The 11,828-nt window shown below is 38.1% G+C and overlaps 1 protein-coding gene across 7 annotated transcripts in view; it reads left to right on the forward strand.

The window, feature by feature from the left end:
• The first annotated feature begins 6 nt into the window (after positions 1–6).
• ITSN1 (intersectin 1) overlaps positions 7–11,828 on the forward strand; it is a 327,970-nt gene continuing 316,148 nt past the window's right edge. For all 7 annotated transcript variants that reach the window (XM_069074954.1, XM_069074950.1, XM_069074953.1 and 4 more), the window contains exon 1: positions 7–240. The gene's annotated coding sequence lies outside the window, so the exon portion shown is untranslated. The remainder of the gene's footprint in view (positions 241–11,828) is intronic.

Consider the following 11,828-nt stretch of genomic DNA (forward strand, 5'->3'; position numbering starts at 1 on the left):
AGATAGATAGATAGATAGATAGATAGATAGATAGATAGATAGATAGACAGACCGATAGACAGATAAGACACATAGATAGTTGGTTGCTCCACAGTACGGCGGCTCGGAAGGGAGAATCCCGAGAGAGCTCCTGGACTGGAGGGGATGGTGTGTGGTGCGGCGGCGTCTTCATCCCTCCTCGGGGCGTGTGCCCGGCACTGATTTCTCCCCGGGACCGCGCAGCTCCCGCCCGGAGATGAGGTGGGGGAAAGGCGAAAGGCGGTGGGCTGAGGCCTGGGGGGAGGGGGCAGGAGCAGAGAAAGGACGGGATCGAGGAGCTGTGGAGGCGGCGGGTGTGTGAATGTGTGTGTGTGTATGTATGTATGTGTGTGCGTGTGTAGGGAAGGGTTCTCCCTGGGAGGTGACGGGGCTGGGTCGGGGGTCGGGGAGCCATGGCCGCCCTGGTGTAGACTTGGGCAGCCTCCCCCACCGGGCTCGCTCTCCACGACCCTTCTGGCCGCCCCTGGCCCCCCGCGGCTCTGCCCACCCCGAGCCCCGGCTCCCCCGCGCCTTGCCCTTTCCTCTCGTCCTCCTCCTTCGCCGCTGAGGCGGGCAGGGCTGGAGGGAGGGGTGGGCTCCGGGCGTTCGGGGCTCCAGGCGGAGATGAAGGAGATCTTGGCAATGATTTGCAGTTGGGAGTCCCGAGTGAGGGTGATTTTGTTGGGTGATTTCGGTGTTTAAGGACTGGGCTTCAGGTTGATCGGGCCTCAACACCTGGCTGGGAAAAGAGCAGTCCTTTTCTCTTATTTTCCCTCTTCCCCACCCCGCCCCCTGCGCGCGCGCGTGTGTGTGTGTGTGTGTGTGTGTGTGTGTGTGTAGGGTGGGCTGGATCCTTCCTGGACAAGCCTTCCCCTTCCCCCCACCCCTCCACTAGTCATGGTTGGGTTTGATAATCCAAGCCATAACCTTCCCAGTTTTCTTGGCAAAGCTACTGCTCACTGACATAGGATTTTCAGTCTTTTCTCCCTGTCTGATCCTTATCTAGGTTTCGCAAAAACCAGTGTCACTGAAGGACACGGATCCTGTTTTAATGTACATCCTCTTACTGTGATCTTCCTCTTTGGTGGTGACCACCAGAGGCATGTATGTGTTTGGTTCCACATCTCTGTTGCTTTCCCTTTCCCAGTTTCCCTCCTTTCCCCCGTCACACAGTTATATGTTGTGAACTGAAAGAATAATTTCTGTGTCTCCCAGCTGGATAAGGTCATCACCAATGGTACATGTTTGTATGTGTATTTTCTTGGTTTCCCTGTCTGTTCCTTCTTTTTTCCCTTTCCACATGCATAATTTTATGATTCCAACTGAAGGAACAATTGTGGTGTCCCCTACCACTACCGATTAAACAAGAAAATGTTGTTGGAATCCTCAGGAAAAGGAAAACAATGTGGGATCATCTTCCTGTTCCTTTAGTTCTGTTTGCCTTTGAATTAGGAGACGACTTTATTCATTACATTTCCTGTGGGTATCTTTTTTCCTGGTTCAACTCTTTTGGTGTTTTTCTTTTTTAATGAGAATAAATTTTTGCCTTTTAGGAAACAGATTAGTTATGATATCTTCTGTATTCAGTCCTTTGGGCCTGTGACATATTTTTTTTTTCCCCAAGGACATTTTGGTATATTATTAAAATAGGAAAACTTCATTTGGTATCTACTCTTTAATGGTGGCATCAGTCAGTTTCTTTTTGCCAAAGAAAAGAAATTGAAATATAACATGCAGAATTTCTAAACTTGTGGTTTTGTCTGATTGTCCTTCCACCTTTTTTAAGTAGAATTTTCTCGGATGCTGTCCCCCTTGCCTTTTTACATTTCATTGTTGTAAATAGACTGCTTGTGCCCATCATACCATTTTCCATTGCCCTTTGGACAGCTTTGACTTTTTAGATGTTGTGGTGTTTTGAGATTTGAAACCATTTAACATCATGAGAGAGCGTGTTAAAGATGATTTTTTTTTGTGCTGGGGAGTATTTTGGGTTTGTTGTAAACATTATACAGCTACTCAAATGAAATCCATTCATTTCTGGTCTCAACTCAACTGGTCTTATCAGTTCCTATTCCAGATATACATTATGATGAAGGAATTCCATTGTACTCTCTTCTGGTCAGACTTCATCTGGAATATTGTGTCCACTTATGGGCACCATGGGTTAAGAAGGGCATCATAAGCTGGAAAGTGAGCAAAAGAGGTCAATCAGGATGATGAAGAAACTCTTCAATTTATGACATGAGAATTATTTGAAAGAACTGGGCACGTTTTGCCTGAAGAAAAGAAAATTCAAGAAGGCATGTGTTCTAGTATTTGAGGGGCAGTCATGTGTTCTATTTGGCCCCAGAGGAAAGAACTAGGAGCTGTGTGGGTAGAGGTTGGAAAGAGACAGATTTCAGCTTGAGATTATGAAAATTTTTAACAATTAGAGCTGTCCAGAAATGGAATGGGCTGCATTGAGAGGCAGTAATTTCCCCCTCCTTGAAGATCTTTAATCAAAGGCTTAAAAGCTGACCACTTGTTGAATATGTTGTAGTGGGGATTCTTTTAGACCAAATGATCATTGAGGGTTCTTCAACTCTCAAATTCTTTTATTCTGTAATTCTGAACTTATTCTCTTGGTTATCTCATTAGCTCACATAGCTTAGCAGTCCTCTCTGTGATTCTCAGATACATGTTTCTAGTTACTCTTCTCAGTTCCAGGCACACGTCATAGAATGACTTTTGAATATTTTGAAGTGGATGTCTCATAGGTAGCTCAAAATCAACATGTCCAGAACAAACTCATTAATTTTCTACCTGTAAACCCTCTAAACTTTATCTCTTCAGGGCCCTGTCATCCTTTTATTTTCTATCTAGCTTTGTGACTGTAGCCCTTCACTTTACCTGTCTTGCCAAATCTTGTCCATTTTGTCTCCATGACATCTCTTATATCTGTTCTCTTTTCTCCACTCACACAACTGTCACCCTAGTTCAGGTCCTCATTACCTCTTATGTAGATTATTGCAATAGTCTCCTACTTCTAGTTTCCTTTCATTTCTTTTGATCCATCCTCCACATAGCAGTGAAACTGATTTTCTTTAAAGCATAAATCTGATTCTGTCACTTCCATACTCAGTAAATAAACTACACTAGCTCCCTGTTGGGCAGCTTAGATCGCACAGTGGAGAGAGAGTATCAGGCCTAGAGGTAGAAAGACTTGAGTTCAAATTGGACTTCAGATACTTACTAGCTATGTGACCCTGAGGAAGTCATTTAACTCTGTTTGCCTCAATTTCCTTATCTGTAAAATGAACTGGAGAAAGAAATGTTAGACTGCTCCATTATCTTTGCCAAGAAAACCCTAAATAGGGTCATGGAGAATTAGACACAACCAAACAACATCAACAGCAAGTTCTGTTAAATCTTGGGGCAAGTATAAACTCCTCTGTTTGGCATTTAAAGCCCTTTATAACATGGCCCCATCCTATATTTGCAGCTTTCTTACACTTTCCTTTATGTACACTATATAGTCCAGACAAACTGGCTTTCTTAATATTTCTCATACATGACACTCTGAGCCTTTGCACTGGTTCTTCCTCACCTCCGTCTCTTAGAATCCCTCACTTCCTTCTGAGGTCAGCTAAGGTGCCACTTTTTACATGAAGACTTTCCCTCTTTCTCCCTTATCCCCCAAATTATTTTGTATATGCCTATATAGGTGTGTGTTGTCTCCTCTTGCTAGATTATAAATGACTGGAAGGCAGGGATTGTTTTAATTTTGCCCTTTGCAGCCCTATTTTGTAGCATAGCGCCTGGTACATAGTAGGCGCTATGATGGAGGATATGTATATCACACTGTTTTAAAACTCCATTGACCTCAGTGAGAGGGTTGTTGAACAGTAATCTCTGGTTATATTGTCAAGAAATCTTGTATAATCTTAACAAATATATGAGATTACTTGTTGGAAGAGAACCTCTCAAGTTTCACTTTGCTGTACCAAATTAAATCCTTTTTTGTTTCCATCTAATAGTAATTACAGTAGTATCTTATATTCTGTGCAACTTGTAAGGAGAGAATTGAATGACTGTAAAGATATGTTCTACTGTAGAAACTTTGTGAAAGTCTATTTCCCCTCATTTTCATCAAGGTTAGTAGATACATATATAAGTTTCATTTTTTGAAGAGTTTATAAAGATGAGGAAATAGGCATAGAGGTTGATAGGTTCAGATACTCTCTTGATTGTTTTTTTTTTTCAGGCAGTGTTATTGTCTTTAATCACCAATTTTCTCCTTATTTTCTATCTTCTCCTTGATGAAATATCTTATAAAACAACCCATTAACAGAGCAAGAAAATCTCCAGACCCATTGGGCAGATCCTCTATGGAGAATCTCTAGAAGAACATAGAAAAAAAAATCTTGGAATCAAGTGGTTTGAATGGATTGTGATCTGTGTACCAACTAGAGACTAACCAGATTGGTTAATGATCACTGGTCCCTTGAAGTTAATAGTAGGTGATGTGGAGAGTGATGATGATACAAAGTCTAAGATTTGTAATCACGTCTCTTGTTTATTATTCTTAGATAACTTTTATTTCATATTGCCATCATTTCTGATTACTTTCTTCCCTGATTCCTACCTATCAAACCTACCTTTGTAGCAAAACTTTTAAAAAAGAAAACAAAATTAGTTCAGCAAAATCAACCAGTATGTCAACCATGTCTGACAGAGTATATTTTATACCGAGTTGCCAGCTTCAGCAAAATTTCTTTTTATTATAAATTTTTAAAAAATAGAAAAAACAAGGATTACATATGAATCTGTCACCTTCCATTACATTTTAAAGGTATTTATTCAGTTTAACACAATAGTAACAAAAATGTCTTATTTATTTGTCACCACTTCTGAGCTTCCTTTTGCTTTCTGTTTATTTTTTAAATGTTTTATTGATATTGTTTTCTTTTTTGCCTTGTATCACCATCACTACACAACTACTTTCCCCAATAATTACTCCCATTCCCAAATAGTTCTTTCTTGTCACAGATTAGAACAAGTAGAACAAATTGACACAGTAGTCATATCTGAATATATATTCCTCATTCAGGACCTTATTCATCATTTCTCTGTCAAAATGTGGGAAACAAGTTTTATTGTGAATATTCTGAAGACATAATTGGTCATTGCCCAAATGATGGACATTAGTTGGTTTCTGTTTCTTTGCTATAACAACGAAAGGTGCTACTATATTTTTGTTTGTATGGGTCCTTTCCCTCTGTCTTTAAACTCTTTGGGGTGTATACCTAGTAGTGATATTGCTAGTTGAAAAGATATGCATAGGTTAGTGACTTTTGGTGTTTAATTACAAACTGCTTTCCAGAATGTTTAGATCAGTTAATAGATCTATTATTAGTCCTTTAGTATGCCCATCTTCCCACAGTCCCTCCAAAATTTCCCCTTGTCATCTTTGCCAATTTGAAGGGTGTGAATAGGAATCTCAGAACTATTTTAATTTGGTAGATACTTTTTCTCAACTCATCCACCATTGCTTATTTATCATAATTTTATGATCTTCAGTTTTCTTTTATTTATGTCCTTTCCATTTCCATTTCATTTGTCATTTTCCTGGTTCTTGTTTACTTCACTCTGTATCACTTTATATTTCAGGCCATGCTTTTCTGAATTCTTTATATTTGTTTTTTTCTTACCCTAGCCATTGCATTCATGCATCCACAGTTAGTTTGGCCATTGCCCAATTAGTGAGCAACTACTTAGTTTCTTATTTTTTGTTAACATTTAAAAAGTACTTCAGTGAATATTTTGGCATAGAGGGTACATTTCTATCCTTTTTGCATAATTACAAATTGCATTTGTAATTACTTGTAATATGATTACAAATTTTTTCATAATTACAAATAGTTTTCCAGAATAGTTGGACAAGGTCATAGTTCCACTAACAAATTAGTATGCTTGTCTTTCATAGCCCCTCTGCCATTGACTATTTCCATCTTTGCCAATTTTGGGGGTGTGAGGTTAAATCCTCAGTTATTTTGATTTGCATTTTTATTGTTAATGATGTGGATCTATAAAGTTGTTGATAGTTTGCTGTTATTTTGAGAACTGCTTTTGTATATTCTTTGTTTATCCACTGGAGACTAGCTCTTGGTCTTATATATTTGTGTTATTTCTCTCTTTACTTTGAATAGTTGATAGATTATTTTCTTATACTAGCTGCATTGATTTTGCTTTTTAATTTTATGTAATTAAAATAATCTTTTATCTTTTGTGATCCTTTTTTTCTTTACAAAACATTTAACAAGTGGGAGTGGGGATAGTGTATTTTTATCTCTGAGAAGGTGAATCTGTTAATATTGTAAGCGACCTAGGTCTCTTGGATTTGTTAGCTCTTGATCTTTAAGTGTAAAAAAGCTGTTTTGTTAGAATATCTTTGTTTCTTGATCAGTTTGCTACTAAAGCTCAAATTACTGTCATTTTTTTCTGACATGCTTATCAGTGTGAAAGGAAAAGACTTAAAATGGTTTTGTAATGTTTCTCTTTATTTTGCTCAAAAGACTTCATGGTGTATGTGTGTGAGTGTGTGTGGGAGAGAGAGAGAGAGAGAGAGAGGTTTATGAATAATACCCTTTTTTAGGGATTACATTAAGAGGTTACTTTTCATTGATCAATGAAAGGAAATAGGAAGTATACAGTGAGCAAGCTTTAAGTTATTTGATTAAAATTTAAGAGACACTGAATTTTTGTAAATAGTCTCATAATATGTAGTCACATTGAAATTCCTACAACTTCTTCCATGTTATCCCAAAGCACCGCTTTTTGTGGATGGCTCTAGTTAGGGATATCTCTAATTTGGTAAGTACTTGTGGCAACACGTAGTCATTATTTTTCATTTTGTGCGAGGCACTAAGGGTTAAGTTTTAAGCCCAAGGTCACACAGCTAGTAAGTGTCAAATGTCTGAGGTCACATTTGAACTCAGGGCTGGTGCTCTCTATCCACTGCATCACCCTGCTGCCCCAATTTTTTTAATGAATCTTTATGAGAATTGTTGAGGTATGTGGTACCTTCAAAAACACTTACTCTGACTAGATGAGAGAGGAAATTATCAAGTGTTCAGAATATTCAAGGTTTGTGAATCGATTAGTAAATCAGAAAACTTTCATTTAGCACTTAATATGTATCTGGTACTGTGTTAAGAACTGGGGAGATGAAAAAACGTGAAAATAATTTATACCCTCAAGGAGCTTACATTCTTTTTTTTTTTTAACTTTTATTTAGTATTTAATTTTCCCCCAGTCACATATAAAAATAATTTTTAACATTTGTTTTTAAAACTTTGAGTTCCAAATTCTTTCCCTTCCTTCCTCCCCATGACCCTCCCCCCCTCATTGAGAAGGCAAGTAATTTGATATAGATTATACATGTGTAGTCATGCAAAACATATCCCTAATAGTCATGTTGTGAAAGAAAACATAGACCAAAAAATCTAAAGAAAAATAAAGTAAAAAAACAAACTAGGCTTCAATCTGTATTGAGGTTCCATCAGTTCTTTTTTGGGGGATGGATAGCATTTTTCATCATAAGTTCTTCTGAGTTGGCTTGGATCATTGTAGTGCTGAGAATAGTTGAGTCATTGACAACTGATCACTTTACAATTTTGCTGTTACTTTGTACATAATACATTTCACTGTGCACCAACTCATGCAAGTCTTTCCAGGTTTTTCTGAGAACATCCTGAAGAAGCTTACATTCTAAAGTGGGAGACAACATGTACATAAATAAGTATACAGTAGATGCATATGATAGCAAATAACTTTTAAGAGAAAGACCCTATAAAAGCTTCCAGTAGAAGATAAAATTTGAGCTGTTTTGAAGGAAACTAGGGATTTTAAGATTCTGAAGTCAGGAGGCTGAGGGAGAGCATTCCAGGCATGGGGAACATTTAAGGGTAAAGGCATGGAGACAATGTCTTGTTTGAAGAACAGCAAGTAGATCATGATGACTGTACTGTAGAGGTGAGTTATATGTAAAAGATAGGAAGAAGCCAAACAGGATTTATATTTGAGCTTAGAAATGATAGGGAGGCACTACAATTTATTGAGTTAGGAGGATGATGTGGTCAGAAGTGTGCTTAGGAAAATCACTTTGGTAGCTGTGTGGAAGATGAATTGGAGTTGGGGAGAGACTTGAGGCCTGGAGTGCATGTAGAAGGCAATTGCAATAATAAAGAAAAGGGAAGTGATGTGAGTCTGAACTGGGATCATTACTTTGTGAGTGCAGAGGTGAGGCATTTGAGAGATTGTGGAGACAGACATAACAAAATATGGGAACTGATAGGATGTGGCGGGAATGAGAAAAGTGAAGGTTGTCACTGAGGCGGTGGGCCTGGGTGAGTGGAAGCTTAGCTGTAGGATGGATAGTATTAGGGAAGTTCAGAAGGGGTGGTTTTTAGGGGAAATAATGTGTTTGAGACACTCCAGAGGCACTGAACTCAAAATATCCAACAGGTCCTTAATGAAGAAGGATAGGAACTTAAGAGAGAGACCTTAGAGGTCTACATTTACTGATCTGGGAGTAATGTGCATGCATAAAGAAGATGATTGAAGCCATGTGAGCTAATGAGATGACAAAGTAGAATAGAATAGAGAGAAGAGAAAAGAAGACCTAGGATAGTCCTTGGAACACTGACAGTTTAGTGGGTGTAACATGCATGATGATACAACAAAGGAGACTCAGAGGAGATGTTCAGACAAGAAGAACCAACAAAGAGCAGTAGACACAAAAATATAAGAGAAAGGGGCAGCTAGGTGGAGTAGTGAATAGAGTACCGGCCTGCAGTCAGGAGGACCTGAGTTCAAATCCAGCCTCAGGCACTTAACACTTACTAGTCATGTAACCTTGGGTAAGTCACTTAACCCCCATTACCCTGCCTTCCCCCCTCCAAAAAGCAAAAAAAAAAAATGCAAGAGAAGAGAGACTATTTAGAATGATATAGACTGGGTTACCAGTATCAAATGCTTCATGAGGATTGAGAAAAGGCCCTTAGTTATGGCAATTAAGATCATGAGTAACGTCGGAGAGAACAGTTTCAGTTGAGTTATGATACCAGAAACTAGATTGAACAGTTTGGAAGAGACTGAATAGAGACAAAGTACAGGTACTGAGGGGTAGATGGCCTTTGCCAGAAGTTGAGCTGAAAAGGGAAAAAGAACTTTCAAATAGTAGCAGACTGGGATAGTAGGATCTAGTGAGAGTTTTTAAAGGAGAGAAAAGACTTGGCCAGATATTTTGTATTGTGTAATAGAGTATTAACTAATAGTAGCAAAATTAGTTTCCATAAAATATGCTTGTCATTCTTTGAAATGTTTTTTGCTATTGGCAAATATGTAGCAATTTCCATTTTCTTGGTACTTATCACTAAAATTGCTTAAATGAATCTACTTAAAGCCATTCTTTCCTAAAATTCCTAGATTTTATTTTTTATTAACAGCTTAAATACCACTAACAACCGTTTATGATGTCATTCTTTGCTTACAGAGGTTCTTAAATCTTTTGTAGATGGGAGGTTGTGGAAGAAAGATGAATAATTTTAATCTACTTTTTAAGGCTTCTTGAAACTTGCTAATTATCTGAAAGAGAAAAATGTATGGCTTGGCTTTCTCTACAAGTTCTTCCCTTATTTTCCACGTTTCTTTGAAATGCTGTTGCTTTTTCTTGCTGGGACCTCTGATTTGGCTTTCATTCTGTCAGATCTTGTGTTCTTCCTTTTCCATCACTTTTTACACACACCCATACATGTATGCACATACACGTCTGTATGCATATACACACACGTGTGCACATATGTTTTATGCGTGTTGTGTTTTCCCTGGAGTAGGTTATAAAATCCCCAAGGGAAAAATCTCTTATTTTTGTTTTTGTTGTTCAGTTGTTGTCAGTCCTGACTTCCTGACTCCACTTGGGGTTTTCTTGGCAAAGATGCTGGAGTGTTTTGCCATTTCCTTCTCCAGCTCATTTTACATATGAGAAAACTGAGGTAGACAGGGTTAAATGACTTGCCCAGGGTCACACAGCAAGTAAAGTGTTTGAGACTGGATTTGAACTCAGGTTTTCCAGACTTTCTGACCTTTATCCACTTTATAACAGTTTCTTAATCCTCTTTGTATAAATCAATCAATAAGCCTTTGTAAGTACCTACTAGTATGTACCTGCACTAAATAGCTTAGCATCCATTTAGCCCTTAAATGTCTCTTGATGTTGTTCAGTGTGTATCTAAAAATAGTGAGAATTATTTGCATGTGGTTTGTGGAATCCATTATATTGTGTCTTGTAGACTATAGGAACCATTATTTCAGAATGGAAGAGGCCTGTCAGGATGTGTGCCAGCAACTTTTAGAGGCAGACTGAGAGAAAACTCCCTTTAAAAAAAACTTAGCTTTAGGAGTGGCCAGGTGGCACAGTGAGTAAGAGCGCTGGCCCTGGGAGACCTGGGATCAGTTCCGGCCTCAGATACTTGGCACCCACACAAAATAACTGGCCGTGTAACCTAGAGCAAGTTACTTAGCCCCAATTTCTTTAAAAAAAAGACAACTTAGCTTCAGGCATTGAAACTTAAACTTACATTCCTAGCAGAAGTGAAGCCTAGATTATCAGTAATAAGAACCTGCTTATATATACTTTTAATATGGAGGTTGTTCCAAAAAATAGATTTTCCCAGAAAAAATGGAAATGACTAATTTACCCTAAAAGTGTTATTGAAAGACACATTTTATTCCCTTTGGAAATTGGACAATTAAAAAAAATGCCATTTTTGTCCCAGGCCCTGTGTCTTACAAATAGTAGGTAATAATGGGATATCAGTAATTATTATGTATTATTACACATACCAACCCAATTAAATGTATATATATGTGTACAAATACACATCTATTTGTAAATATATTTATATACACATACACAAGTCTATATGTCACAAAGTATATATACACAAGTATGTTTGTCATATATATATACTCCAAAGGCAACATGACTTAATATGGATAAAGTCCTGCCTCTGATACAGAACTGATTTCATAACATAAGGCAAATCATATCACCTGTCAAGTGCCTCAGGCAACTCTTATAATAAATTGTAGAGATCAGTCTGTATTAGTAGAGGAAGTTGTGGATTTTTGTTTGTTTTGTGTTTTTTCTAGAGGAGTTTGCTAGAAATCAGAAATCTCTTTTTAGTGGCTAGCGAATGAATCTCAAAGTCAGGAAGACTTAGTTTCAAGTCCAGAATATTCCACAATGACTTTTGATGTTTCAGTGTTCTAGGCAACTCTCTAAGACTATAAGTTGCTGAGAGTGTGTTTATCTGTTGCAGAAATTTCATGGTATGAAACTTCCCTATACCAGAGAAATCATAAATTCAATCCCTCCCCCTCCCCATATGTATGTGAGTGTGATATGTTGTGTGTCTGTATAATATACATATGTGTATGGGTATGTATATGTGTGTGTGTATGTATCCGTGCAGTAGATAGAGCACTGGGCTTAGAGTCAGTGAGACTCATCTTCCTGAGTTCAAATCTGACCTCAACACTTAATAGCTAGGTGACCCAGAGCAAGTCACTTAATCCTGTTTGTTTTAGTTTCTTCATCCATAAAACGAACTGGAGGAAAAAGCAAACTATCCTGGTATCTTTGTTAAGAAAACCCCAAATGGGGTCATGAAGAGTAAACCATGACTGATGACTGAACAGCATCATAGAGACACATGTATACACACATACACATGCATATGCACACACTGTATATTTGTACACACATA

Source organism: Petaurus breviceps, unplaced genomic scaffold (genome assembly GCF_028583685.1).
Source record: "Petaurus breviceps papuanus isolate PSGF00001 unplaced genomic scaffold, PetGlider_PUasm1.0 90897, whole genome shotgun sequence".
NCBI classification, from domain to species: Eukaryota; Metazoa; Chordata; class Mammalia; order Diprotodontia; family Petauridae; genus Petaurus; species Petaurus breviceps.